General features: G+C 39.7%; 2 long non-coding RNA genes across 2 annotated transcripts; one reads left to right on the forward strand and one right to left on the reverse strand.

Annotated features, from left to right (window-relative positions):
• Window positions 1-7: 7 nt before the first annotated feature.
• Window positions 8-14,153, forward strand: LOC124265247. Its single transcript, XR_006895393.1, has 2 exons — window positions 8-144; window positions 13,744-14,153. It is a non-coding gene; the product is annotated as an uncharacterized LOC124265247 (long non-coding RNA).
• A 3,897-nt stretch (window positions 14,154-18,050) lies between these two features.
• On the reverse strand, window positions 18,051-25,506 carry LOC124265248. The gene is made up of 7 exons (XR_006895394.1): window positions 25,442-25,506; window positions 25,031-25,104; window positions 24,392-24,507; window positions 23,807-23,886; window positions 22,869-22,962; window positions 20,454-20,507; window positions 18,051-19,948 (listed from the first exon to the last, which is right to left on the reverse strand). It is a non-coding gene; the product is annotated as an uncharacterized LOC124265248 (long non-coding RNA).
• Window positions 25,507-25,778: the final 272 nt, after the last annotated feature.

Genomic DNA, 25,778 nt, shown 5'->3' on the forward strand with positions numbered 1-25,778 from the left:
ACGAAAATGTAACCTCACTGGCAGAAGAACGCTTCCGGAACTTTGCAAGGCATGTTGATATCGCAGCAGTACACAACAACGTCAGAACCTTGCGTCGGGCTTTACCATGCGTTTTAGTAAAGTGTCGAAAATATACGTTGGATGGTATGTTTGGTGAAAGCTAACATTTCTTGTTTCATTATTGAAATCAGATCTCTATACTGTAATGTAAAATCCGGCGAGTCAATAAGGGAGATAACTGTGTGAAATGATAGAATACTTGTATCAAAGTTCTAAGTTTCAACATCAACGATTAATGTTCAACACATTTGACAGTGGAAACAAACTGGAGACTTTGAGTACTTCTATGTAAAGAATGAACCAGGAAATGACATCTTCGTTTTAGATTCAGCACACTCTAATATTATGTTTGACCTTCAAATCATATGAGCGTGCACTAGCACTGCTATCTTTGGTCTCAAAGTGTGTGAATGAAATTTTTGAACTGCAAATTTGAAAGTATTTCTGTTATCCCCCTGGATGCCACAGGGACATATATGTCCTTCCCCTTCAACCCTCAATTTGAAGTCGAATAAAAATCAAAATATCCCACACACACAAATACACTTCACAGTTTCGAATTCTGCGGGAAATTCCCTGTTTCTTGATACCATCCACTATTATTTTAAACAAAGCTCAAGTGCTGAAAATGACCTTACAAAATAGGCTTCATCGAAAATGGCGAGATTTTTGACACAGTATGAAATCGCGATTCACAGCGTTATTTGCTGTATGTTTTGAAATGTGAAAATCGGATAATTACTGTGAGTATTGAATTTCAAAATAACATATTTATGATCACTGATATCAGTTTTACATGATTTCGCTAATTATAATTCTGAAATGTTGCCGATGAATCTAGAATCGGTTGGGATGTTTTCGAAAATGCACTTACACGAACACCGTGAGCTTTCCGCCATATTGGAAAGTGTTTACAAAATCCGCACGCCTTGCGAAGGCCGGGTATTGAGACGCCTATTACATCCGTATATTTCATATTCAGCTTCGGAAAAATGCATCACTGAATTCCCCATACATTTTAGAATCAATTTGAAACTGGTCTGTGTGTCACCAATAATAACTGTCTAGATAAAATTAGACGAAACATATTGGTGTGAAAACTAACGCTGTGCTTGAAAGACTGCGTTTGTGTGAAATGTAAACAAAGACAAATTCCGATTTTACACTGTGCAGCATTTTCTGATTTTTTTCAACATTCATCCGTCTATTCATTGCTTGAAATGGCTCAATACCTTTAGAATATACATGGAAAGAGTATCGTAGCAAGAAATAGGAAATTATAAATAGATACAATGCAATGATTTGATAATTCATAAGAAATTGTCAAAGTTTTCGTGAAGCGTGACGCCATGACTGACGCAAAATCATGCATAACGACAACGGTAATTATCTGCATTTCTGTCCTTTTCTCTTACGTATAGTGAAAACGATAAAAACATATAACAATACACAGATAGTCAGAATCATTCTGATTACTTACATCTCATATTTATGTACAAACGATCCCTGAATCAGTGGAAGGGTCCTCAAGAAAATCCTGTGTACCCTTGTCAGCAGCAAAGCCATTTTGTAAGAAATCGGTCAGCGGTAGTGATGTCATCACGTCAACATTGTTGTACATATTAGGCAATTTCTTTGAGGTGAAGGTCGGTTGAACAAGAGTAAACACAATCGCCATATCCTTCCGACACACTGTCAGTATTATGATGTATATTTTTCTTGGATAGTTCGGATACTTTTCATGAAACTGACTTCAGTATCTCATTTAGCCTTGTTCAATATCATATCATACATGCATATAGGGTTTACGGTGTTTTATTCTTTTGAAAGTTTTGATTGTTTGAATCATATTTACATAAGAAATTGACATATTTATTGCAATACACCATATTTTAAACCTTTACACAAGTGTTAGAAGATCAAACGTAGCCATAACTGCAATTACTTTAGTTCCTATGATGTACAATATTCAATTTATTTGGACTAATATTGCAATTTCATATGAACAGGTTAATGAACGGTGATATAATTCAACCTTATATGCAAAACTGATAATATTAATGACAATAATTTATAGATGGTATGAAATGTACATGCACACATATTTAAAGGAATTGTCTTGTTCATTGCATAATTTTGTGTCGCTTTATAGACAAAAGAATGATGCATATAGATCTGCAAGGAGTCTGGCGTTTGTTGGCAACGCTTTTATGAATCTCTATCATTGTTTTCGATAATATATTCAATTCATATTCGATTAAATAATATTGTGATGACAGGATATCAAACTCTAACTACTTATAGGAAAATTGTTGAAAAATATATATACCATCTCATGTGTTAATTCGACAAATCTTATATCCATATTCTAATATATAGTTCCATATATAAAAGCTATCTTTATGCATCTTTCATTGCATACGCATGAAGAGAAATAGCTTCATAATCTTAAACAAACAAAATTCTTATCCCAAACAAAATATTCGGGTGTTGTGATATATTATCTTTTTTTACGTTAAATTGATGCCAAACAGGTGCGCGTGTTGGTCACAATAAGATACGCTGTCAAACTGTCTAATTGTTGATATATTCAGGACACTATTTAAATGGAAAAATCAGTCATTTTATGTTTTGTCTAAAGAGTGTTAAATTCTGACATAGAAGTCTAGACCTTTTACACAATGAATGGATATTAAGTGAGATATATACTAATCAGCATACCAATGTCGTCGTTTTCCAACGTCGCAAAATGCATAAAACAAGCGATGACGTCAACTAAAATGTTGTGTTATTTTCAGCAATTTCGTTACATTTGGAGATATGGCTAGTACTCTGGTAATAACGATGCAAAATTAGTCAAATTACATCTACACAAACAGGAGAATATGGGAATCTAAGAACTAACTTATATATCGGATAGGGCCATTCAAATCGCTATTACGTGCTTTCACATGTAATACGTTGTGATCTTTTCTTATAAATTGTGAAACTACCAAAGCGCATCCGTTCACATTGGGGAACTTTGAATTGGAATAGTGAGGTTCACCATGAATATAAAATAACGAAAATATAGCGTCCGTATCCACAACACATTTTCTCCAAGTGATCTGAGTTACATTGACCTAGTGTTAGGCATAGCGGAGTTATGCCCCCTTATAATTATACGTTTATGACCTCTCTTTCGTCGTTTGACGTCATAGAAGAAAATACATTTTTGACATTTATTGCAGTCATTTTTAATGTTGAGCGATAACGCTATGCACAAGCACATTAACCCAATTCATATACACTTATGTCGTTCAGATATCAGGTTGTATTTTCTTAGCTCACACTTTCCGTAAAGATGCCCCATTAAAATTTCAGTAGCACAGCTTTATCGGTCTTGTGAAGAAAAAGTGGAGAAATTTACTGTTTTTAACGCATAACAAAAATTTGGACAACATTTAGCAAGGTCTATTTCTCAAACCGCCAAGGTAGTTGGACTTATATTTATACCAACGGATAGGAAATTTAATATTCTACATTTCTGTGTAATTTTATAGCCTTACATAGATCCAGGACCGCGTGAGAGCAATTCTCGCACAACGTTCACTTTTCAAACTGTATGAAAATGTGCGCCTGAAAAAAAACTCGGCAGCCAGGGGGTTATACCACAAAATTTCAGCTTAATGTGAGAGGCATGTGTTTGACATAAACCATAAGACCTTTTTTTAATTACTTGGTTTAGAATTTTTTATTTGGTCGGAGGAGCAAAAACAAGAAGGAATATGGAGATGTTATTTGCACAATTGAGTATATCATATATGCCAGATGCAGCATGCCAGCTGAGCAGCCTGTGGCATTACCTTTCTCTCTGTTCCACTCTGTTTCAAGGAATATTTGAAAGGTATAATTTGCTGTTTTTTGTTTCTTTCTTCTTTTTTTAAAAACTTTTTTATCAATTTGGCAACATATATACTGGGACTCTATATTATCGCGGCACACGAAAACTATCGGGAAAGCAGAAACACCACGCCCCGCATCGACTGTTTACATATGCAAATTACGTAAAATATATTCCTCGCTCTTGAAAAAGTCATTTATTTCATTGGAATGTGATGTCTAATCGTAGAAATATTAAAGCATTCATCTTTTCAGTAAATTCTAGAACATTTTGAAACTAGTATGACCCCTACTGCCATTACATCTAGCATGAATCAAAACTTACTTCGTCAAGAGTAATCCTGTGACAACTATAAGAGAGTAATCCTGCGACAACTATAAGGTCATTTGCATATTTTCCGTGCTAAAAATATAACAGGAAGTGACGTATTATGCAACTTCACTCTACACATGGCAGCAACTTGTATGGTGCGTTTTAAGGCGGATATTTATTTTTCCTTATCCTGACTCATGCTCTTTTGCTTGTCTTCTTCTTCTTGCGAACATAGTGGAACACTTGTATCTCCTTAATTGAAGCTCCCTTCAATGTAAAATCACTAATTAGTACTCACCAAGAGTTGCCTCCCTTTGCCTCTGCGCGTGAAAAGGTGGCGCCACCCTCTGGCCTCATGCTTCACTCTCTCCTTCTTCGCCCAGTGAGCAGGATGTGTCTCCTTACACACTATATCCTTTGGTTTTTCTTAGTTAGTTACCTCCTATAGGTTACTATAGAGGTATAGCTAGTATCCTTCATTAATATGTATTGATAATTAATCGTATTTCTACTGTTTATTCACGTGAGTTCGTGATTGTTCAGCTAGTATTACGTTGATGAAAATCTGTACTATTTGTAGATTACGTTTTTCTGCTGCTGACCCGCATGTAATATGCCCTAGTTCTACGCCTTGTGCGTTTGATTCACGTTGCAGTTACTGCATTAATCTATCTAATTCTGCTTTTAATAAATATCATCTTTGCGTCTTGAGACGTGAAGCAGATAGGTCACGCAAACAAGGGTTAGACATGGCCGATACATCGGAATCCCCATCCAGTCAGCTGCTGTTGGTCGACCCCCTCCCGTCTGGTGTTCCGCTAGAGTGTCCCTCGGAGGAGGGGCGTGGGATGCAGTCCGCCGTCTCCAAGAAGCGTCCTGCCTCCCCAGACATCCCGTCATCGCAGCCAAAGTCTAAGAGGGCCTCGACGCCTACTCAACGCAGACTCCGCACCCCCAGGGCAGCGCCTACCTCCAAGAGAAAGTCTACGAGGTCGTCAAGAACTTTCTCAGCCGAGATCGTTCCAGCCGCTGAACTGGGCCTCTACGATGATCAGCCGATCATCATCCCCGACCTACGCCACAAGAAGCGACCGGTGACAGCTACAGTGACGTCAGCAGAGATCGCCATGCAGCCTGATGTGTCTACACTGATGTTGGACGATCTCCCTGAGGGCCCCGCCGCTACACATCGCAGAGAGGGCACCCACTACTTCGTCGCAGACCGTCCCAGATGAACTGATGCGGAAAATCATGATCATGATGGAAGACCACTACAGACTGGAGAAGCAGCCAGCCCAGGGCCTGAGCCTTCGCGAAGGCTCCAACGCAGACGACACCCTAGAGGGACCCCCCATCAACGTAGCGGCCACGACGAAGCCACCTTCGCGAAGGAGGTCACAGACCACCTCGACGAAGGACCCAGATGTACAGCCTTCGCAAAGGCGGGATAGATCATCACCTTCCTCGGCTTCATCCTTAGATGCGGACTCAGACCACCAGACTTCACGGAAGCCTTCGTGAAGGTCAAGTCGCCGTTCCCGAGGACCGGACGCAGAGGAAGCTTCGCATGAAGGCCTTCGCGAAGGGCACCTGGCTCCAGATCATCTTCGTCCAGAAGGACATCGAGGGTCTCCACAAGAGCTTCGCGTAGCTATCAACATTCACCTCACAGGTCTCCGCGAAGGTCAACCCATAGACGCAGATCACCAAGACGATCACCTCGCCATTCACCGCGCCGATCTCCTCGTTCATCACCACGTCGATCTCCTCGCAGGTCACCACACAAGTCTGCACAGAAGTCTACAGTCAGGTCTCCCCTAACGCCACCCGCACAGTGGTAGAAGCACACAGTCCACCATCTGAAGAGCATCAACCTCTCATCAGCGATCCTGGGGTAGAAGATGATGGAGGCATCATTTCTCAGACACTGAGATACGATATATTGATGGTAAACAACCTAGACCTTTCTTCACCTTCCAAGAGTGGCAACTCGGGCGATACCTACCTGATGAAGGAAGACGATGCAGACGCCGTCACCTTACCTCCGATCGACCCAATTGCTGCGGTGCCACAGAATCTAGATACAGCCTTCCATAAAGCCCCGAAAGTTCAGACGCCACACCTACCGAACTTTCACGCTAAGAAGTTCTCAACTCATAACATGGACCCCTTCTTCAAGGCACAAGACATCGATGACTACTACAAGCTGATCAGTGATGTCAAGAACAAGAACTACAAGATTGACGATCGCAAGCTGGTGCAGATAGAAACCATGACGAGACGATGTTCTTTGGCCTTAATAGATCTAGAACGATCAATGAGACACTTATCACCAGATTTCGCGGACACGACTTCTGAAGATGATAGGATGATCTACTCGGCCCTACTGATGCAAAAAGAAGGACCAGCAGTTCCTAACGGATCATCTCACATCAGTCTCAGCAGCTTAACCTTAGCTCGTCGTCAAGGCCTCCTTGCTTCCTGCAGCTGGGGTGAGAACTTTACAGCTCCACTCTATACAGCCCCGTGGTCCTCCCCATCCATCTTTGACGGAGGAATAGAGAAAGTCTCCAAGGAAGTCACTAATGATTCCAGAGAAGTCCTTATGATTAAGTCAATGGACACGCTTAGCCAGCCATCAGGCAGACTTCACAAAGATATTCAGGGAGATCTAAATTCACTGGATTACAGAGAGCACGGGATAGGAAGATGGCCAGCTCCAGGGGAAAAGATTCTTTTCGTCAGCCCATATGGCAACTATAGAGGAGGATCAGGAAGAGGCAGGGCACCCAGAGGTTCCCGCGAACTATAAACGCTGAAAGACAGGTTCGAACGACTGGAGTCTTCCACCCCAGCCGCTCCAGTACAACCGCCACAAGTGGGTGGACGCCTCCAACTACACTGGCAGAACTGGGGAATGTTACAAGACCCTTATGTCTCCAACATTCTTCAACACGGATTTCTCAGATCCCACTACAGGCCACGCCCGCTGACAGTCAACCCTCACAAGTTCGGACTTCCAGGCACAACAACTACCAAAGTTAAGAGAGGCTGTTACATCGCTTCTTAACCAAGCAGGCCATAGAAGTACTAGATCAAGTAAACATCGAACCAGGCTTCTACTCCCCAGTTTTCCTAGTACCCAAGAAAAACTCCAAGGAGAAATACAGACTCATTTACAACATGAGCATATTCAACAGAAATTATCTACGCAAACCGCCAAAGTTTCGCATGATACATCTACCTCAGTTACGGCAGTTGATTCGTCCCATGGATTACATGGCCAGTATAGATCTGCAAGACGCATATCTACACATCCCGATACATCCTGAATCCAGGAAATACCTACGATTTACACTAGACGGGCTGCATTACCAATGGAAAGTACTCCCATTCGGAATATCATCAGCCCCCTGGCTATTCACGAGGATAACGAAACCTATTGTCATCTATCTACATCATCTAGGGCTACGCAGTGCGTTCTACCTCGACGACGGGATACAAGTAGATCAAGATCCACAGCGTCTCAAACTACAGTTAAACTACATCATAAAGCTACTAACACAGCTAGGATGGTTAGTAAACTTACTCAAGTCGGACCTAGTACCATCGCAAGATCTGCAATTCCTAGGCATTCGATTTATCACGACTCTCAACCGTATCGTCGTACCAGAAGACCGTTGGCTCAAGATCCAACAGACCATTCCGCCAGCTCTACTCTCTCCGTTACCACTACGACATTGGCAGAGCCTGTTGGGTCTCCTCACGTCAGCCCAAGACATGACAGTCAGAGGCAGAATACAGTTACGTCCGTTACAGGTCTTCATCAATGCACATCTCATGTCGAATGTCTGCGAAGGTATTTGTTTAACAGAGCAGGAATTCAAAACCCATCTATATGTAGACGCGTCGCTCCAGGGTTGGGGAGCTCATCTCGCCAACCGGACGGCATCAGGGTTATGGAATCAGCAAGAAAGCAAGCTCCATATAAACATGTTAGAGATGAAAGCGGTAATCAACGCCATACTTCATTGGAGCACCATTCTACAAAATGCGCATCTGATGATTCATACCGACAACTCGACAGTGGCGTTTTATGTGAACAAACAAGGCTCAACGAGATCACTGAACCTATTGACTTTAAGCTTTTCAACTGTTCGATCTAATCCATCGATCTCAACCTACATGTCAGAGCATGTCACATTCCCGAAGCCAAGAATGTACTAGCAGACGCACTCTCTCGGCCACATCAACCGTCACCGACAGAATGGATGCTCAATACAGAAATATTTGCACAGATTATCAAGCAAATAGGAGCTCCGCTAATAGATCTATTCGCCACACGCTTCAACAATCAGCTACTGACATTCGTGTCACCAGTCCCGGACCGACAAGCATGGGCAACGGACGCTCTAAGCATATCCTGGGAAGGCCTCAATGCGTACGTGGTTCCGCCCCCAGCAATAATCCCTCAAGTGTTACAGAAAATCAGACAAACACAGAGCCTCCAACTCACTTTGGTCGCGCCCTACTGGCCAGCCAGAACGTGGTTTCCCATTCTAATTCAAGAAATCGGTCAACCAGCACTAGAGCTACCAAAGTGCTCGAATCTATTAGTACATCCACACACCAAACAGGTGCACGGAAGCCCAGGAGTATTCCAACTTCACGTATGGACTGTATTAAAATGTGTTTAAACAAGAGAGGATATTCAACCAGAGCGGCAAAAGCAGTCACGCTTGCTTTACGCTATTCTACACGTAACTTGTACGACGACAAGTGGCACAGTTTCGAAAATTACGCAGCAAATAAGGGATTTACAGCTTAGAGATGCTACTCATCCACAAGTGGCAGATTATTTGTGTTACCTACGCCAAAACAAACATTTAAAAGGCTCGACATTGTCAAACATATCTTGCCGCCGCTCTGTGATAACTATGAGAACGGGTGTCAAGTTAACCAAGACTCCAGAGTTACTGGCCTTACTACGTGCTTCCGATTGAGGATCAAAAGCGAAGTTCCACGCCCAGCTTGGGATCTGAATATAGTGCTCCAACACCTCACAAGTGAGGCTTATGAACCCGTTGGAATCGACAACCTTTGAATTTCTCTCACAGAAAACGCTTTTCCTGTTATCTCTAGCCACGGCAGCCAGGATGTCAGAAATTCACGCACTAGATTATGAGAGGATACAGTTTGATGACAATCAAAACACAGCACACCTGGGATTAAGATGGGATTTCATCGCCAAAAATCAATTGCCAGGTCAACCAGACAGGTTATTCCATATTCCGGCACTCTCCTCGATTCTCGGATCTCAGGATACACTGGACTTATCTCTATGCCCAGTCAGAGCTCTCAAAATCTATTTACGACGTTCCAAAACAAGGCGAAGATTTCTCAAACGATTATTCAGCCCCTTATCGGCAACAACTCAGACAGAAGTCTCTCGTACCACCATATCTATATGGATAAGAACTGTCATACTTCAGCCTTCACAAGGCAGCAGGACTGGAACCTCCAACAGCATCAAATCCCCATGAGATCAGGGCATTGGCTTCCACACTCGCTCTACACGGTAACTGTTCATTGAATACAATTATGGAAGGATGCTTTTGGAAATCTAACATGGTGTTGCTAATCACTATCTGAGAGATATCACCACACGAGGACGCCTCAGGTATTCACCATTTCGGGTCCTTGGTCCCGCGACGACAGCAGTTGACAGTCCCTTGTGAGCGCTAACACATAGTCTTACGAGATTATTATGTATATTTCATACCAGTATTATCTAGCTTATAACTCTACGGAGTTCTAGGGCTATGTATATACTAAGCTTAAGTCTACTCAGCTTTAAGCTTATACTGATGATTATGTTCAGTTGTATAGCTTCTCCTTGTCAGTCGCTTTTATATCTTTATTTGCTAATATCATAGTATATTATTATTGTAATACCCCATTTATGGCAATGTATAAACTTATGGTTTATAGTAGAGGAATTATCCTAAGTCAGTGCCTTTATGAAGTTCCGTTAGGGTTATTACAGTTATATCTATATAAATCACTAATTTTATAAATCCAAAGTATTCTGTTCTTTTCCCACCTCCGTTCCGTGAGGATTCTACAAGCAAAAGAGCATGAGTCAGGATAAGGGAAAAATATGTAATTTTTAGAGTAAAATTGATATTTTATACTTATCCTGACTCATGAGGTAAGCCCTCCCATCCTCCCCACATAACACTTTGGATTTCCTGTAAATTCAAGTGTTGGGCTCCTAAGAAAATCAGGAGAGAGTGAAGCATGAGGCCAGAGGGTGGCGCCACCTTTTCCCGCGCAGAGGCAAAGGGAGGCAACTCTTGGTGAGTACTAATTAGTGATTTTACATTGAAGGGAGCTTCAATTAAGGAGATACAAGTGTTCCACTATGTTCTCAAGAAGAAGAAGACAAGCAAAAGAGCATGAGTCAGGATAAGTATAAAATATCAATTTTACTCTAAAAATTACATTTTTGTGTGTAACATTATTGTTACCTTGTATCCAAATGAATAGAAGTTTCAGATGTTTGGGTTAAAAACATGATGATATTACTAATGTGAATGAAATTCCTAAATATTTTTGTCATGATCAAACTATTTAGAATCGTTACTTGTCTTAGTAAACGTTTCACAGTGTCATCTGTTTGTACCGGGTGTCATAGTAAGAAAATAGCAATACCGCGATAACAGAGAGTTGCTTCAATTTCCGGGTCAAACGAAACAATCGGAATTGCCGCAATGGTACTAAACGATGTTGCGACTATGTGTCCCATTATTTGTGACAGAAATGAAGACATGAAGATTAAACATCAGTCAACTGAAAATATATATAAAATGCTAAATGTCAGTAGCCGTTCATAATCCCGATGGCGACAACATTAACTACCAGGATATTAGATAATGATAATGTCAAAAATACAATGTAAAACCTTTTTTTTTTCACTTTCTTCACATTTCGTGTCGGAGGATCCGTAATAGTGATAAAAACAAAAAGGCCTGAGCTGGACATGGTGCTGACAAACCAAGAAACGTTATCAGGGCAAATCTCTGATTTGAGTGTGGTGTTCTACAATAAACAAACAAAAATCAACAGAAGTTGTTTAGCAATATGTTTCATCTTAACTTTTGAAATAATTTGGAACTGAAATAACCCCTTCTGGCTTATCTGTCAAGCACCATTGTTAAAGGTCACATGCAACGCAAACCACAACTTTGCAGATTCTGATACCTTTCGGTATGGACTTACAGTAACAAATGATCAAAAATGCAAATTCAACTTATAAAGTTGAAATATAATGCGATGAAAACCCCCGCCGTGAAATGGGAGTTCACACGATTCACTAAATTTACCCCAGCGCTGGGGTGAAAAGTGGTTTCAACAGCTGTGCTGAGCCCATAGCGCATGCACAGTGATTAGGTTCACGTGGCTTGAACCGGGAAGGCGACTAGTAAAACCACAGCAAGTGATGCATGCAAGGATTATCGCTGTGGTCGAAGTTGGAGAACAAAAGATGTTTCTTGTGATTACAAGCATCTTTGGTCTGCAGTAATAAAAAATACACTGGTCCCATACTTTTTCATATTTGTTTTCACATCTTGCTTTTTGGGGGTTGGCAGATTTGAAATCAAGTTTTCGAGAAAGTATAGCATTAGAAATACTAATTTCTTTGTTAAAAATTGCTCAACTTGAAAACTGAAATGTTTTAATACATGTCTATGGAAACCTAGAAAAATATTTTGATTGTGATAAGCAGTCTCTGTCACAGACAAAACTCAGTGTCTGTTTTATTGACACCTAGGTGTCTGCTAATGACAATATGCAATACACAACTTCAATCATTGAACACATGCAATTTGAACTTGAAACGTATCAGGCTATACACCATAAACAAAATACATTGATTTATGGCTCGTGCACCTAGGTTCTTTCTCTTTGACTTATGTAATTACACAGACAGGCAGGTGTGATATTTGTACACATGACATGTTATTGTGTCTGTGGGTTGCAAACAAACTGCATCCATCTTTCTCGGATGACTGGATCAGATGGAAACCAGTGCGAACTCAGATTGTCAGTTTCAAGTCCTACTTTGTAGCCACGCAGTAGTGCACCATCTCAGTATTTGTCAAATGCAGAAAAAATGAGCATGCATTTACAAAACCCAACATCTCTATATACAAACACACAATGAGCCCTCAGCATATCGGCAAATGAACCAGCCAATGAAAGCCTTCGTTACACTTGAGTGCACACCCACCGGCTCTGACCGGGTTCGGTCTCCCGGTTTCGAGGGAAGAAAACCCAAGTACAAAATATTGTACTTTTGATTTGCGATTGTACGCTTATAATTTTGTTTATTTGTATTTTCATAATCAGCAATGTATATTATATGTCATGAACAAGTGATAATTGTGTTTTAATTATGTTTTTTTTTTTTGTTGCATGTTTAGCTTTGATGATATGGAATTTGTAAACCAACTAGCTCTTTAACCTCTACTGTATGAATGACAGTTCAGTGTGTAAATTCACACTAATTTAACTTCTTTCATCGCACAACTCAGCAATGTGAATGAAACCTGTTCTCTTACAGTATTTGTTTCAGATAAGGAGAGTTTTGTCATGAAGAGTAATTCTTACTTTCTAGGTCAACTTTTAATTTTTCTCCCAAAGAATCTTACTTCATGGTTGCTGGAGACCTTAGAATTGTTCAGCTAATTCTGACAGGGACTGGGAAGAGGTTAAATGTGGTGGTACCACTGGTGTGTGGTCTTGTGCATAGAGCCCAGGTGACAAATCAGTTCAGGTTAGGAACGTTGGTCACGGATTCCTTGGATGGGTGACCGTGTTTGGCAGCTTGACTTTTAGAAGTTCCTTAGGAATTCAGTCCTGCCCCCACATGAAACACATGTGACACAAGTAGTCTTGAGTTTGTTCCAAATTGTCTCTTTTCACCCAGCATTGAATAATACCTGGTGGGACAAAATAGTCATATCACTGTTAACCTTCTAGCACCTCACAGGCAGCTTGGGTTAACTGGAGTATGAATGTCTGTGCTTTGTCTGGGCATAATGTATCCTTAGCATCGCTGAGCATCTTTGAGGTGGATATTAGGTGTTCTTCAAATATATTATACATGTATATTAATGCCTGTGTATATGTAAAACTTTGTTCTATTTATGTTCTATCTGTTCCACTTCTTATAAGTAGTCTATGTTTGTCCTATTCTAAAGTGCATACCTATCATTCCCCCATCATAGAAGAAGTTTCATTTGGTAATGTAGATTTGCAACTTTCCACCTTCACCTGTATCTTTAGTGTAGGTGACAATACCATAATCAGTTGAACTTTGTTTCTTCATCCATTTGATTAAAGTGTTAATTTTCAGACTCTCTGCCAGAAACCCATGCTTGTTGAGGCCGAGGTCAATAATCTTTGCACGTTTTCTGTTCCAGGGCTATGATCATAGCAGTTGGGATTGCAGGCTTTACTGTGGCAAGACAGTCGGTAATCTCCAATCGAGGAGAAATTATGAAAAGGAAACAGAGCATTCGAGACTTTGTCATTGCTGAACGTGAAGCTGAGGATAACTAATGTGGACCTCATGGCTGTGACTTCCGTGACCTGTGACGTCATGCATGTGCATCTTCTCTGAAGACAAGGCACTTGTTAAAATGTTGAGACTTCATAGTTTCAACAATGAAATTGGAGGACACCAAGATGACAAAGTTTTCCCATCTGTGGTAGTCATGGAAACTTTGTTTTCTACAGTCTTTCTACATTCATGTTTATATACAAGATGGTAGTGAGTTTTGTTTGTGTGCAAGTGTGACTATTGTCATAGAATAAATCCTTTCATCAGCCATTGTTGACTACCTTTAGATGATTATTTAATAATGGTCATATTCTTCTTCTCACTTCTGATAACTAGAACTATGTTTGCAGTTGGCAGCATTTACATCAAACAACAGCTAACTGAGTCTTGGGCAGGGACTGGGCACAACTGATTGATCACATGACTAACATCCCTCCCAGTCTGGTACAATAGTATACAACGTCCAGGCCATGTTCCAGGTGGAATAATCACTACATGCATGATCTGGAGATATCCATTAGGATGTGTGGCAGTAAACTTAGGCTCAGTATTATTTGTTACACTGCTATACTGAGTCTAACAAACCTTTGTAGAAGGTCGCGTCAGCTAACCTTTGAGTGACATATGACCGTCAAATCAAATGCGAGATGGCTGTGCACTTTTAACCAATCAGACAACGGCTACTATTTTAGGGTTTGGCGGGACTTACAAAACGATTTTTGGTTTTTCTCTTCCCCGGTTGCTGACACTGATCTCTCAATAAACGAAAGTCCTTATAAAATACAGATATTTGACCTGCAGTATATACACTTATGGGTTTCTGATGACATGCTTACTATTAGCTTATATTTCCGCAAAATGATATCCTGGAATATTGACAAAAACACTTTGTTCAGCAACTGTTTACTCGATGTTGTGAATAATGCGTCCTCCATGTGTAACACACGGAAGCGATCATGCGGAAAATAGCATTAGGAATCGTTCAAGTTTTCGAGGTAGAAGTTAAACGGCATGTGCGAATGTTAACTTTCGCGATTTGGCAAGCTGTGTACTGATTGGTCAATTCAAAAGGTTAGCTGACGCGATCTTCTACTTGGGTTTGTTAGACTCAGTATAACAGTGTAACGAATAATACTGAGCCTAAGTTTACTTAGACTGGATGTGTGGTGATATTTAACATGGTTTGCTCGTCCCTTTTTGGCTACTCAGGCCACCAAGTATAAATTGTTGATGGCCTTCCTTTGTCAAGTTGATTATGCACAAGTCACCCTGAAAATGTTTCTGACAATGGCTCAATTTACACTTCTATACCAAGTGATTTAGGGGTCATGCAATATTGTTTTGCGATGTACGGGTGATGTTGCTGCAAGGAATTATGAATTATGTATGATATGTAAACACCTTCAGACCAATAACCAAACTCAGTTATTCCACTCAGTGATTCATGTGACTTAGTAATCAAAGGAAAAATAATATAGACATCTGCATTGTGTTGGTCAGGTTCTTCTCCCAACTCTAATGGCTCCAGAGGCAATGAAAATGTCATTATCACAAACTACTTACAAAGTGACAAAAATATTTATTCATTCATGTAAATTTAAAAACAAGCGGTGTTAACATGTTAAAAATATTAAAATAACATCTTATGACCAACCCATTACATCTCAATACATAACAAATATGGATGACCATACAAAATAAGATTTAGTGCAAGCGAGCATTTCATCAATTTCGTTTGGTCTCAATGATAAGCAATGGACAGTGTTTTTATCTGGTACTTCTTTTCATCACACCCATGGATTGGCCTATATTTGCAATGGATCATGACGCTCCATCCTTGATTATCTAGGTACATACCTCTATTTTATAATGATAAATTCCTGGAACTCACAATGTAACACCACAAACTCATCTATCATTTGATCACATGAGATTAAGATCAACTTCGAAGAAGGGTTTAGCAATGATCTAATTTGAAGAGTGCACCTCTGTATTATTAAGTCCTCAACATATTATTCCTCATACCAGAGGACTTGTATCAATAATCTTTTAGCTGGAAAATAAGGTTTTCTGTATTAGACTGGGTGAAGGAAGTGATTATGCCAGAAGACATAGTCATATTTGAGGCCACATAACGAGGTGAGTCAAATAATCAGCTTCTTACTATCATTAACATTAAAGAATGAGGTAATTATGTTTGACAGCTACGTTTTGCATCATATCATTTAAACCAGATCTGTAATGAAGTGAATGGGTTCAGGGTATTATCAGAATGGAGTGGAGATATAATACACTGGATAATTGAAGATACATGACACAGATACATATTTGTAAACTTATAAAAACCCAAGATATCACAGCAGTTGTATATAGTACTGATAATAAAACAATGATCATGGACGGCATACTTGAGCTAAATCTATTGAGCAAGTTATTGAAATGTTAGTGTGAGTAGCAAATTATTACAAAATGGAGCTGTAAAAAACACAAATGATATTAATATTTAATAACTTATATTAGTAAAAAGTATAAATAATATGTACATATAAAGGATTGCAACATGAACATTTACGGTAATACTGAAATATCACAAATATAAAACGAACATCCAAGATGTTTCATTGAAACATAAGACATCATTTGGTTAATCTCATTCTAAGTAGTCAGTCAGTCAGTCATAGCTGCAATTTGTTCCTTCGTCAGACAAGGATCCATTGAATAAATATTGGAATCCCTGATTTGCCCCGAATCTAAAGCCCATCTTGTGGTAAACATGGTGGTTACAAGCAGAAAACATCTAGGACCTGCCTTCCTTCCGTGCTGCCTCCCACACTGAGATGTCCTAGTCTAACTGGAAAATACTGATCAAAGCAGCACTAGATCCAGACACACCAGAAATATAGTTAAGTGTCATCCCTTCTTTGTTTACAAACACCATAGTTTCATGTATCTATGGGAAGTATTGACATATGACTGATATCATTCTGATGAATCTCCTCCAAAACTCGACCAATTACCTGCTGACAGGTGGTATGACAAAACTGCAGTCTAAGTAAACTTAGGTTCAGTATTTTTCGTTACACTCCTATACTGAGTCTAACAAAACCTGGTGGAAGGTCGCATCAGGTAACCTTTGAGCGACCTATGCCCGTCCAATCAAAAAAGGCGAGATGGCCGAACGGATTTAACCAATCAGACAACGGCTACTATTTAGGGTTTGGCAGGACTTACAAAATGGATTTTCTCTTCCTGGTCGCCAACACTGATCTCAAAACAAATGAAAACCCGCATAAAACGCAGATATATGACCTGCAGATTATACGCTTTTGGGTTTCTGTTGACATGGCTATGATAAGCTATTATTTCTGCAAGCTGATATCCTTGAATACTGACAAAACGCTATTCTCAGCGACTGTTTACTCACTCTTGTTGTGGGGTGCTCCATGTGCATCACTCGGAAGCGATCGTATGAAAAATAGCATTCGGAATCGTTCAGGTACAAAACTTTTTTGAGGTAAAAGTTCAAAAGGTATGTGTGAATGTCAACTTTCGCGATTTGGTAAGCTGTGTTCTGATTGGTCCATTGAAAAGGTCAGCTGACGCGACCTTCCACAAGGTTTTGTTAGACTCAGTATAGCAGTGTAATGAATAATACTGAGCCTAAGTTTTCTTAGACTGGACAAAACTGTATATTACTCCAGTTGCAAGCAAGAATTGAGTCATATTGCATGATACAAACAAGCTGAGTCAGCAATGAAAAGGGATGTCACATTACTGGCATCAGAGGACAATGACAAACCATTCATGACAACCTATCTTAGTTTCTGTATGTCAGTTTGAATATGTTTCTCTGTGAATGAAAGCAAATGTTCTGCTAAAAAAACATGACAATACTGTAGAATGAAGAATGACTATTATATATGGAAACATACACAGAAACGCTGAACTATTTTCTGATGTATAATTGTGACAAGTATAAAATCTCACAAAAACAATAACTGAAAAATAAAGATATCAGGGCTCCAGATAAGGGCCATATCGGCGTATGTACGGATATAAAATAAGCATGATACGGTAGGAAACAATTTTAAAAACGTAGTAGATACGGACCACAGCAATGGTGTACGGTTTTCAGAATCATTTACAGACGTATTTATCTGAAAAAGTATTGTTTTATTGTTTACTGACCTGTTTACACAAGAATAGCATTGATGTGGTGCATATATGAAACGAAACACAAGATTACTGAAACGCCATCAAATTCCATTCAGCACTCTAAATGTACTCTTATTGTTTTCCAGTACTCCTATGTTGAAAATATAAGGAGTACGTACTCCTGATCATGAAAAATTATCTGGAGCCCTGGATATGTTTCAGTAAAATATTATACACAGGACAGGATGTATTTACAAATAAAGTGTTTTCTATACACTACAACCATATCAAAAAGACCTATCACAGTGGGAAAGATATTCCTTATAAAACTAAAACATTGCACATTTACACCTAAATATTGCAGTAAAAACACTGCAGTACTATGAAGTTACAACAAAAGACTTCATGGTACCAAAACCAAGATTGTTTCCTCACTTTACCCTCAAATATGTTCAATACTGAGGCTTACACACAAGTTCAGTTATGAACTTTATGACAAATGCTGAGTTTTGCTCGTTCTGCTATTCAGCCAAGCATTCACCAAAGCAATGTGGTACATATTATTGTGTATGAGCCTTCATATATCTTTTTTTGTAGCAAAATAATTTTAGTGTTTCATGCAGCAGAATAACTGTAAGAAATTCTATTTTGACTTGATCAGTGCAAGACATTTTACTTCACACGTACACAACTTCTGCCAAGAAATATTTGCTTAGATTGTATATTTAACACCACACTCTGCAATATTGCATCGAGAAGATAGTTGCCTGTATTTAATCAAGTCAGGACCAGGTACAATCACATACAATCAACCAGGTCATTGAGCCTGCCTCCCTGATCCTTCAGTCACTTGGTATGACTTGTACAGGACTCGAACAGAATATCTGTGGTCAGCTTAGAAAGAATATCGGACAACACTGAAGCCTGTCGAACATAGCACCATGGTACAGTGACTCAGCAGTGGTACTAAAAAGAAGCTGAATGTACATTCATTAAGGCTACGTGATATGGAGTTCGATCAGAGACCATATAGGGTCTCTGGTTTGATGTCCCAGCATGATACTGTAAAAGTTTTAAAACTAAATAAAAAGTAACAATTCATGTTACATGAGATACTGGTTCTATGATAATTTTGTTTCACAGTCAACAGTTGTCTAAGTTGAATACGGGATGCAAAACCATGGTATATACTAGTTACTGTTGTGGTGACATGCATGTGGCAGGTGTGGCCCATGCATTGACCACGGTATATAAATGCAGATGTTGTATAATGAATAATGGGATAAAATGTTCATGAGAGGTTGAAAGTGAAAAAGTATAAGACTATGGATGGACTCATTCAAATTACAATATGTTAGATTCACATAATATTCACCTCAATCCTGTGGGTTCCCATAACATTCACCTCAATCCTGATTTGGTGAGAACCAACTCAAACTGAGGTCAATCATAACACTTTGCAGAAAAAATTCGTTCAGAATGCAGTCTTCAAAATTAAGCATGAAAGACAATACGTCCTTGCCATTGCTGGAAATTAAAGCTCGGAGAGTCCCTAGATTATTATGATAGAGGATCAGAACACAAGGTCCCCAGTACCCCCTTTAATTTCAAACACTGAAATATACGTAAGTCTTTTAAAAACTATTATCTTAAAGGACTTTAAATCACAACATATGATGAGGACTCATTTCTTAATGTCCTTTGACAAAGTAGTTGTCTCCTTTATGTGACAAATGTTTTTTCATGAATTGTTTTATTGGTCGTATTAGGCACTTGAATCTTGACCAGAGCTGTCATTAGGACCTTGATGAAAGGTTGGAGGCTTTCAGCTCACGCAGTTCGGATTTACCATCCTTCAGAATAGGCCTCTTTATTTTTCGTCCATCTTGATCATACAGCAGCACACGATCCTATGGCCCAAACAGAACATTTTATCAGCAGTTCTTCCTTTAGCGTACTGAACTAGTGAGTGAGTTTAGTCTTATGCCGCACTCAGCAATATTCCAGCTATATGGCGGGTCTGTAAATAATCGAGTCTGGACCAGACAATCCAGTGATCAACAGCATGAGCATTGATCTGCGCAATTGGAAACTGATGACATGTGTCAACCAAGTCAGCGAACCTGACCACCCGATCCAGTTAGTCGCCTCTTACAACAAGCATGGGTTAATGAAGAGCAATATTCTAACCCGGACCTTCACGGGTATGTACTCAACTACAGCATGTGAGAAAAACAATCATGTACTCAGAAGAGGCACTTGCTTGATAACGGTGTTAGTACCTACACTGAAACGTCGCACTCATTGCAATAAAGAAGTTGACTATCCTTAGAACTTTGTTCTCCTTCATCTTTACAAGTTCTAAAATGCCTTTTAAAGAAATGATTCTGTCGTCCAAGATATCAGGAATCTTACCTTTTTGATTTCTCTGTACATATCATCTACAAATCTTTTCTTATGCCTGTAATCCTGGATGAAGAAATTTAAAAAAATGAGTCATAAGTTAGACTGTAACAACTAATTAATGAGTAAAATATGATGATAAATACATTGTATGATGAAGGACAACATCAGATATCAAAAGCAGTTCTGAAGGGACATGTTACTACATGAGGCAAACAGCCTGTCACTTACACTCACAGTCCATTGGTAACTGACATGGGTCCATATGGATATCAGCATGGTGAGTGAATCATGCTTGCTGTAATCTTGAGCATTGTAATCTTAAAGTGAAACTGCCTGATACCCATTAACTACTTACCCTGATACGGATGCCAATACAGACAGGAACCCACACCAGAAGACTGCCGATCAATACTGCTGTGATCTTGAGCATTGTAATCTTAAAGTTAAACTGCCTGATACCCATTAACTACTTACCCTGATACGGATGCCAATACAGACAGGAACCCACACCAGAAGACTGCCGATCAATACTGCTGTAATCTTGAGCATTGTAATCTTAAAGTTAAACTGCCTGATACCCATTAACTACTTACCCTGATACGGATGCCAATACAGACAGGAACCCATACCAGAAGACTGCCGATCAATACTGCTGTAATCTTGAGCATTGTAATCTTAAAGTTAAACTGCCTGATACCCATTAACTACTTACCCTGATAACGGATGCCAATACAGACAGGAACCCACACCAGAAGACTGCCGATCAATACTGCTGAAACTGCCTGATACCCATTAACTACTTACCCACAATCACGGATCTTGAGCATTGTAATCTTAAAGTTAAACTGCCTGATACCCATTAACTACTTACCCTGATACGGATGCCAATACAGACAGGAACCCACACCAGAAGACTGCCGATCAATACTGCTGTAATCTTGAGCATTGTAATCTTAAAGTTAAACTGCCTGATACCCATTAACTACTTACCCTGATACGGATACCAATACAGACAGGAACCCATACCAGAAGACTGCTTGATCAATACTGCTGTGCCGATCTTGAGCATTGTAATCTTAAAGTTAAACTGCCTGATACCCATTAACTACTTACCCTGATACGGATACCAATACAGACAGGAACCCACACCAGAAGACTGCTGATCAATACTGCTGTGATCTTGAGCATTGTAATCTTAAAGTTAAACTGCCTGATACCCATTAACTACTTACCCTGATACGGATGCCAATACAGACAGGAACCCACACCAGAAGACTGCCGATCAATACTGCTGTGATCTTGAGCATTGTAATCTTAAAGTTAAACTGCCTGATACCCATTAACTACTTACCCTGATACGGATGCCAATACAGACAGGAACCCACACCAGAAGACTGCCGATCAATACTGCTGTGATCTTGAGCATTGTAATCTTAAAGTGAAACTGCCTGATACCCATTAACTACTTACCCTGATACGGATGCCAATACAGACAGGAACCCATACCAGAAGACTGCCGATCAATACTGCTGTAATCTTGAGAGCATTGTAATCTTAAAGTTAAACTGCCTGATACCCATTAACTACTTACCCTGATACGGATGCCAATACAGACAGGAACCCACACCAGAAGACTGCCGATCAATACTGCTGTAATCTTGAGCATTGTAATCTTAAAGTTAAACTGCCTGATACCCATTAACTACTTACCCTGATACGGATACCAATACAGACAGGAACCCACACCAGAAGACTGCTGATCAATACTGCTGTAATCTTGAGCATTGTAATCTTAAAGTTAAACTGCCTGATACCCATTAACTACTTACCCTGATACGGATGCCAATACAGACAGGAACCCATACCAGAAGACTGCTGATCAATACTGCTGTAATCTTGAGCATTGTAATCTTAAAGTTAAACTGCCTGATACCCATTAACTACTTACCCTGATACGGATGCCAATACAGACAGGAACCCATACCAGAAGACTGCCGATCAATACTGCTGTGATCTTGAGCATTGTAATCTTAAAGTTAAACTGCCTGATACCCATTAACTACTTACCCTGATACGGATGCCAATACAGACAGGAACCCATACCAGAAGACTGCCGATCAATACTGCTGTGATCTTGAGCATTGTAATCTTAAAGTTAAACTGCCTGATACCCATTAACTACTTACCCTGATACGGATGCCAATACAGACAGGAACCCACACCAGAAGACTGCCGATCAATACTGCTGTGATCTTGAGCATTGTAATCTTAAAGTTAAACTGCCTGATACCCATTAACTACTTACCCTGATACGGATGCCAATACAGACAGGAACCCATACCAGAAGACTGCCGATCAATACTGCTGTGATCTTGAGCATTGTAATCTTAAAGTTAAACTGCCTGATACCCATTAACTACTTACCCTGATACGGATGCCAATACAGACAGGAACCCATACCAGAAGACTGCTGATCAATACTGCACCAATCAAGTTGTCACTAAATGAAAAAATATAACTGAAACATGAAAGAGTCTCTCATTACACTTCATCTCGTGGGCAAAGCAGAAGGATCATGGGTAATTATGGCGGATTACGAACTAGAAGTGCTCTCATTCATCCATTTAATGAAGAGAGTAAAAAATGTAGATCAAGACTTTCATCATAGACACGAAGGACAAAAGACAATACAAAGATTGACTGATAACTTAGAAAGCCCAAGTTCTAGATCTGACACCTTGAGAAAGGAATCCACATGGTAAAGCAAAATCACTGTGTTACATGATCTCAATCAAAATTATTGAACACTCAGCTGTGCCACCACATGGAAAGCAAGCATTACCTCATTTGTTTTTATAAATAACCTTGGGGAGAAAATGCAACATATTCATATTTCAGCTTTGTCATGCAGTGAGTGAGTGTGAGTGAGTTTAGTTTAACGCCACACTCAGCAATATTCCAACTATATGGCAGCGGTCTGTAAATAATTGAGTCTGGACCAGACAATCCAGTGATCAACATCATTTGCATCGATCTACACATTTGGGAACCGATGACATGTGTCAACCAAGTCAGCGAGCCTGACCACCTTATCCCGTTAGTCGCTTCTTACGGCAAGCATGGGTTACTGAAGATCAATTCTAACCCTGATCTTCTTTGTCATGCAAATAATCAAGTCCTCCACCCTTCATACAAAGTCTGATGACCCTGCTATGAAAGGAGGTGGTTGGATGAACAAGGATTTGTCATACACGTGCTGTCTAATATGAAACTTTGTAATATGTGTTCCTCATTTTAAGTTCTTTTAGTTGTATTTAGAAGTTAGATTAATAAGAACATATTTTGAGTTATTGAAAACTCACTGATTTCACTGATGGACAGGTTTTCGATGATGGAGAACAACCTCTCAATGGTATTCTGCACTGTGCGCTTTACATGTCCCCTGTAATCATACAATATACAAGACTTGTGGCAAAAAATCGAGATATGCAAATAACGTTTCCAACAACAGTAGGTGAAAGAACAGGTTTAACAAAACAAGGTGATAGAAGAGTTTTCACATGACTGACTGACTGAGTTTGGTTTTACGTCGCTTTTAGCAATATTCCAGCAACATCACGGCGGGGGGCACCAGAAATGGGCTTCACACATTGTGCCCATGTGGGGATTCGAACCCGGGTCTTCGGCGTGACGAGCCAACGCTTTAACCATTAGGCTACCCCACCCGCCCCTTTTCACATGACATGGAAGGTGATAGAAAGGATTTCATACTACAAGTTAGGTCATGGAAAAGATTTCCATAAAATGGTAGCTAATGTAAGATAATGTTTCACATTTCCCATAAAAAGGTTAAAGATGGAAATGTTTTCACATATTATGGAAGGCGTTACAAAAGATTTTTATCCATTTTACAAAAACTGGTAGGTGTTTTCATGTTTCCCACATACCTGGGTGCAGTAGCCCTGTACACAGGGTCGTCCATCTGGCAGCAGGGAGGCAGGGTCGTACCGTTCACATGGAGATGTTGCATTCACACGGCAACACCTGTAGCAGGAAGTATCCACTGGAAAGTAAATGACAAAAAATACACTAAATAAGACATTACATTACAGAAAACTGTCCAGTGTTTCACTCAAAACACTAATTTTATGTTATCAACTATACATTTTATAAATACATCATCTTTAGTGACTACAAAAGAACAAAATAAAGTGAACATAATCTTTCCTGAGATGTACTTCATTGCAATAAAAAATCTCTGCCCCCCTCCTAATCCAGTGCCCCTACTAGAAATACAGAGGAAGCACAGCCCCCCTAAAAAATTAAGTAAGTTGGTGTTGGTTACCTGTTGATTCCTTAGCTGTTGATTGACAGTTTTTGCATGATGTTATACCTCTTCCTAATTAACTCCCCACCTCCTTTTCTGGGGTATCCTAATAAGCACCCCCTTTGGATTTTAATTAGTTAAACTATATACATTGTTTACAGTATTTTTGAAATGTATTTAAACTCATCAAGACAAGAAAATATTGCAATAAAACAAGTGTTGCCTTAGTTCCACAAAGACAGCAGTGATCTTTACATACCTCCATCGCAGATGCAGGATATGAGGCCCCTTCCCTCACAAAATGCCAGGCACTCTCCGTCTCTACAAACCCCTCTAAAACAAATGTGAAAATGTAAAGAACAACTTGACCCAATCCAATTTTTAGATACTGTGTACATTTTGGATATCATATTTGGACCAATTTACAAAAAAGGAAAAAAGAAAACAGAATAAAAAGGGGCACCAGAAAAGGGCATCACAGATTGAAACCATGTGGGGAATTGAATCAGGGTTTTCAGCAAGACATGACAAGCGAACACTTTAACCACTAGGATACCCCACTGGCCCTGGCAGTACTGGTACAGTTACGGTAACCTTCCAATCAGCCAGTCAGCATTAAGACTTCAAAATCCTTCACACAAACAAGCAAATTGGTGAACAGCATACTCACTCATCAAGACAGGGAGTATTATCTGGCTTCTTGTCTGCTGCTGGACAATCAAAGCTGTTGCCAGTGATGAAGTTAAGGAGCCAATACCATCATCTTAGTAATGAACATAAGGTCAGTTGACATATTTGTCCCTTTCAATATGACACTCATTTGTTTTCAGAATTTCACATCATTTAATAATTGAGATCTTCAGAAATATATTTTCGAGTTACCTCAAACGTTGGTCAGATTGCCTCTAATTGAATGACTTCAAGAATGTTAGCTGGAATTGTGGAAGACCAAACCAATACTCATTGACAACCATGAAAGATTGAGTAAAGGCATGTTTTGTCACACT

This window comes from Haliotis rubra, unplaced genomic scaffold, assembly GCF_003918875.1.
Source record: "Haliotis rubra isolate DU_JTF1 unplaced genomic scaffold, ASM391887v1 Scf97, whole genome shotgun sequence".
Taxonomy (NCBI): Eukaryota; Metazoa; Mollusca; class Gastropoda; order Lepetellida; family Haliotidae; genus Haliotis; species Haliotis rubra.